This window comes from Arachis ipaensis, chromosome B4, assembly GCF_059453495.1.
Source record: "Arachis ipaensis isolate K30076 ecotype BB chromosome B4, ASM5945349v1, whole genome shotgun sequence".
Lineage (NCBI taxonomy): Eukaryota > Viridiplantae > Streptophyta > Magnoliopsida > Fabales > Fabaceae > Arachis > Arachis ipaensis.
In genome coordinates, this window is record NC_142439.1 from 103,945,343 (window position 1) to 103,951,510 (window position 6,168).

Consider the following 6,168-nt stretch of genomic DNA (forward strand, 5'->3'; position numbering starts at 1 on the left):
CATCCTTTCTTCCCAATTAAATAAACTCCCAAGCATATCCTAAGAGAATATTGACACAGTAAGGAAAAGCCATCTCAATAAAATGTTTCATTTTAGTAAAAAAAGAAAAAAGTTAAAAAGGAAGCATACTTTGATAATATAAAAAATAAAATAATGTTTCACCCATGACTCTATTCTTGATTTGTTTATGACCAAAGTCCAAATACAAAATGCTTTTAATAATGTGTACCAATGGTAACGTGTTCACAGGGGGGAAGTTACAACACATAACACGCCTACTGTGCTAACTAAGTAACTATGTATATACCATGATATGAATATATCAAATGTACATGGAAGGATCACAGCCGTTGGTGTTTGGTGAGTGCTGTTTCTCTTTCTGTAATAATGAAGAACCTTGTTTTAGCACTTTTCCTTATGAAGTTATGATAATTTCATTACTATAAAAAATTAAGTTTGGTTAGTTTAATAATTAGTTCATTAATTTATTTAAATAAATGTTAGAATTTGAATTTTATTTTGTGTATATAATAATTAGTTAATAACAAATTTTTAAACTATAGTTGTGTGTTCTTAATCCCCAAAATTCCTACCCTTCATCCTTTCTTCCCAATTAGATTAAACTCCCAAGCATACCTTAAAAGAATATTGACACAGTAAGAAAAAGCCATCTCAATATCAACACATAGATGGAATAATGATATGAAGAACTCCTAAACTCTAGCACTACTCATGAAAACATCAACAATATAAAAGGCTTCAAGATTTTAAAGACACTTATGAGAATCAAATTCATTCAATGCCCTCCAGACACCCACCAAGTTGATCAAAAGGGCATATATGATAAATCAAGTTGTAGACGGTATAAATGCAAGCTTATTATGATCCCAAGAACATCAAAACATATTAAAATATAAAGCTTCATGGGAACATATATGCAAGTTAATCACAGTAGTAGTAATGAATCTATAGTCCATCTCTCATCCTAAATTGTGAAAGTAAACACACCACCTGTTTTCCAACAACTATTGACAGATAGCAAGATATCTTGAATATCCAATGCTTCTTATAAGTCCCATCATGACTATAATAATCAATTAATAATTAAAAATCACACTAATTCACCGAATTAAATGCATGTTCTATTTGAAAGCCGGACAAGTATTCACATAAACTTCATTGACTTGTTCGAACACCTACTGCGATCACATTAGAACATCACAAATATTATTGAAAGAAATTGGGGTGGTTATTGGAACAGAGAGGGCGGGCCTAACAGCAGTCCCGAACCGACGACTACCAAAATAATAGAGAGAGCGACGTGACCGGCAGGTTCTGGAACCTGAAAATCAAGGATAGAGATGAGCAGTTCTCCTCGGTGACAACAAAGACAGGCCAGATTAGTGAGCTAGGGCTGCGTGGGTTATAAAGTGTATAAGGAGTGAGGAGAAGAAGTAGGGCGCAGCAGCTAGGGTTTTTGAAATTGGGTAGAAACAGATCCACTATTTCTTATAATGAGTAAATATTGCCCAAAAAAAAATTAAGTAAGACGCGGGAATGATTATAGCAAGAGAAAACTGAAACACTAAAAATATTATAGAATCTAAATTTATTACTGATTCTTTAATTTTGAAATAATAATAATAATAATAATAATAATAATAATAATAATAATAATAATAATAATAATAATAATAATAATAATAATAATCGGGTAAAAGGAACAATAATAACAGTAAGCACATCGGACAGTTTTCATTCAAAACTGAAACATCTTATCATATTAAAGTTCATATATATCTTATTTCATATTATAGTTATTCTATTATACAACGTGTCGCAATTAACCTCACAAATGAGAAGCTACATGTCCTAATATAAGAGCTTTGTAAATTGCACCCAAAAAATAAGAGTTCGGAACATCTGATTCTGAGCAGCTAGTAAAGCTAAGTTGATACTTTGGATTTTTGTTGCAGTGAAACAAACCAAAATGGCTTCCAGTTTCAATAGGGCCTTTAAGATCTTCATCAAACATAGCAAACAAATAAATTTAAATTCGACTTTTGTCTTTCCTCTGTTGATAATTTATGTTAGAGCCTTACATTTTTTATTATTAAGTTCAAATTCTGTTGATGCTTCAAAGCAACAGATTTTTGTAAAAGGTATACAATATTTGATGGTTTAATTACTCTGTTGGTCCCTATAGTTTCACCAAATTTTTAATTAGGTCCTTATACTTTTTTTCCTTTCAATTGGGTCCCTATACTACTTTTAATTTTGTAATCACGTCCTTTTCATGTTAAAAATGATAAAATTAACATAATATTTTTACCAAAATACATGCGATCAAAGATTTAATTAAGTTTTTAATTATAAATACCTTCAATTTGCAAAGAAATATTCAGTTAACTCTAATAATTTTTATACTAGAAAGGACTTAATTATAAAATTAAAGCAGTGTAAGGACCCAATTGAAAGAAAAAAAAGTATAGGGACCTAATTAAAAATTTGGTGAAACTACAGGGACCAACAGAGTAATTAAACCTATTTGATATTTGCATGTCTTTTGAAGACTTCATTTGTATGCTTTTGTGCCTTATCTTTTTCCTCCCACATTTTACAGGTAATCTGTTGCAGTCAGCATTTTAGTATGGACTTATTGTCCATTTCAGGATCTATCCCATAATTTATGTCATCCTTATTGTCCTGGTTCTTGATCTAAATTTCTTCCCATCCGATCGGAAACCTATCCTAAAGAACTGGATTCCTGCTCAAGCAGAAAGACTCAATGATGGGAATTGCTTGTGTTCCTTACATAATCTCTTATATGCATATTTACCAGGAAGAGGTTGATGTTTGGACTGGTTTCGGCAACTGTTTTCTTCTTATTTACTGGTTTGTCCTGTTATTTATATGGATGGGAATTCCTACATGAGGCACTACTATCATACAATAAAAACAAGAGTAAATACTAAATACTCAATCCAACCATGACCATTTACTTGTTATAGAATGAATGCTAACAAAGTTGAATCAATAGTCTCTGCTCTCTGTAACCAGCAAGTATATTGAATTAGATATGTAGAGTTACATAAGAATTGTGTTATGACTATTGCTCAGAGCAAATGAATCAACAGGAGTTTAAGAAAATGCTTCATCAAAAGAGGTGAATTGCAAAAAGGGAGCTATTAACTATTTAACTCAACTTCTCTACTACTATATAAAGGTGTTGGCTACTTGGCAGAGTTTAACTGCCATGCCTTGCCATTGCACTGAAATTTAACCTGTTTTGAAAATAACATGGATGTGAATACTCCTTCCACAATTTATCTTACATTTTCTACGAATGTTTCTTTTTCTCTTTAACAGCACCTACTATTACTTGTTAGGAATCTAATAGAAAATTTATATAACATGAGAATATAATTATAAAATTATAAACTACAGATATTTTTTGTTAAAAATTTGATAAAACTGTAAGAACCTATAACTTAATTAAATCTTAAAATAAATTTCCAGTTACTTGATTGAAAGATCACTTCAAATCAAACTTTAGAACGAATAAAGTGTTTGTCTTGTAATAAATTTTTCTCTCTATCTCTCCCACTTCACACTTCTTATAATTAATATGGATTACTCATTACACATTACACATATACTTTTTGCTGTAATTCGTTGAAGTGTCTCCAATTTTTTTACTTTAACATCATGAATCTATATTTATACTATTTATTTTAATTTTTCTTTAATGAATTTGTTATTAGCTATGTTCTTCTATTTATGCAGAGGTTCTTCAGGAGATTAAACATCAACTGAAAATCTCTATTGCAAATTCGTACATATACATGCATCAAACATCTCTCACTTTTCTTATTTTATTACCACTTTTGATTCTTCAAAATGAAAATAAAAACACACACATGATCAAACAACAACACGGTTTCTCATCATCATCCACTTCTTCAGTTTTTCCATTGATGATCGATCGTAAGAAAAAGGGGAGGAAAAAAGCAACAATGAACAATCAATTGAGAATCACAGAATCTGTAAAATTAAATCAATCGAATGGTATCAACATGCTCTATTGATCACTCAAACCATTCAACCTTGTTTCTCAACTCCACACTCATCACAGAATGCGAAAAGTACTCTAGATGTCTACACAATAAGAGAGTGACTCAAGGGTGAGAGATAGACGATATTAAGCTGAACCAACCAAGTCTCAATACCTAAGATCAAAATTAACAGATCAATTCATTCTTGCTAATCATAGATAGATGTATTATACTCTAATTTTTGTTATCTTTTAGAAGATAAAATTACAATCTGCTAATTAATCGTACTCAATTAGCTATCTAGCTAGTCAACTCTCACGTGTTCTAAAAGTTAAAGTTATGACAAAAAGAGAAAAAATATTAGCCAGCTGAGTTTGCTCATAGTGGATTAAGGAACATGAATCAAATCCCTAACTCTAAACAGCTTCAATTAACCCTAATTTATAGAAGATATAGACAAATACTTGTTCAGATCTCTGAACCAATAATGAAAAACCAGAAGAAAGGATCAATGTGGAAGAACAAACCAGTGAAAGGGGAGAAGCCGCGATAGCTAAGATTGGCACGCGGTGGAGGACGGTGTAGCAGTTTCACGCAGGATCGATGAGATGCTCAACTTTGTCGCCGGTTATAGAACCACGGTTGGCAGCTACGCGATTCGACAGCCAACACGGAAGCGCCGGTTGGAGAAGAGGTCAGGGATTTGGCACACCATGGATGAGGGAGTATGGTTCTCCGAAATTGTGTATGGCATGCAAAAGCCCAAAAAATTGAGGGGTTTCTGCAAAAGTGGGGGAGTCGATTAATGGTTGTAGGATGACAAGGGGGAATCGAAAAATTCATTTATGATAGGATCCTCACCTGGGTGGCTTCTTGTGCTGATATTACGCGGCTCTGCTCCCGCTCGTGTTTGGCGCGCTACCAATATCAACTGACAGGTTTTGCAAAATTGGGGGGAGGGGGGAATCAATTTATGGTTGTAAGGTAATTAAAAGGGGTAATTGAATTAATGAATTGAAACTCACCTAACGGCGTTTCTGGTGTCATCGTGGGTAGATTACGGCACAGGGAGGTTGGGTGCTCTTCGCGCCTCTGCTGTTGCTTGTGTTCGCGCCAAGAGGATAGGTAAAATAAGGAGGGTTGAAGATATATAGAGCCCAAATTCGCAGCGGTTCTGACTGCACGGCCGCTATCCAGGGTCGTTTTGCGGCTTCTGTCCAGACCGTTGCTGACCTCTGCCGGGATCTATTCAATTAGCGGCGTTTTTGGCCACGACCGCTGTTTAGCCGCCGCTATGCTCCGCCTCTGCTGTAGTGACCAGTGACAGACTCGAACAAATTTTGTAGAGACAAAAACGTACAAAATAAAAAATTTAGGTACAAATATATTTAATTTAATTAAAACTATCTTTATGTATCGAAAAAAAAAATCTAAACCTATATACACGAACACTGTAACATCTTATCACACAAAACCTTACATTATAGTCGTAAATCAAATGTGATAAGGTATTATGATACCTAAAAGAAAGATACATAATACTTGAAGAATAATAATATAACTTGGAGCCTATGAAAGAAAGATTAACAAAATCAACAGCCTTTATTCACACACGAGACGTTAACGTAAGAAGCGTTGTATACTGGAGTAAAACAGATATATATACTTATATACACAAGTTCCGGAATATGATACATAATAATTACTAGTCTCGACCCACGAAGAAAAGGCCGGGTAGAATATTATAAAACCAGAAAAGTATACAAAATAGAAATCATGTTTTTCCAAATAAAAACCTCTAAGAGAAAATATACAATAATGTTTCCAAAAGTGGAGAAAGCTTTAAGTAAGCCAAAATAAACTTCAAAAAGTTTTCTTCGCTTCGTCAAACAGAATCTCGCACCTCGCTTCTGAAAAACAGAAATTCATGACGGGTGAGAACCTGAAGGTTCCTAGTAGGGTAATAGTTCCAAATAAAGACTATATAAAGAAACATGATATTTTTAGGAATATATGTTTTTTCTGATTTAGATTAATGAATTTTTAGGTGAATTAGTTAGTACATTTTATTTTATTCATGATATTTGACCTTTTTAAAGGCTTTCTTTGTTTT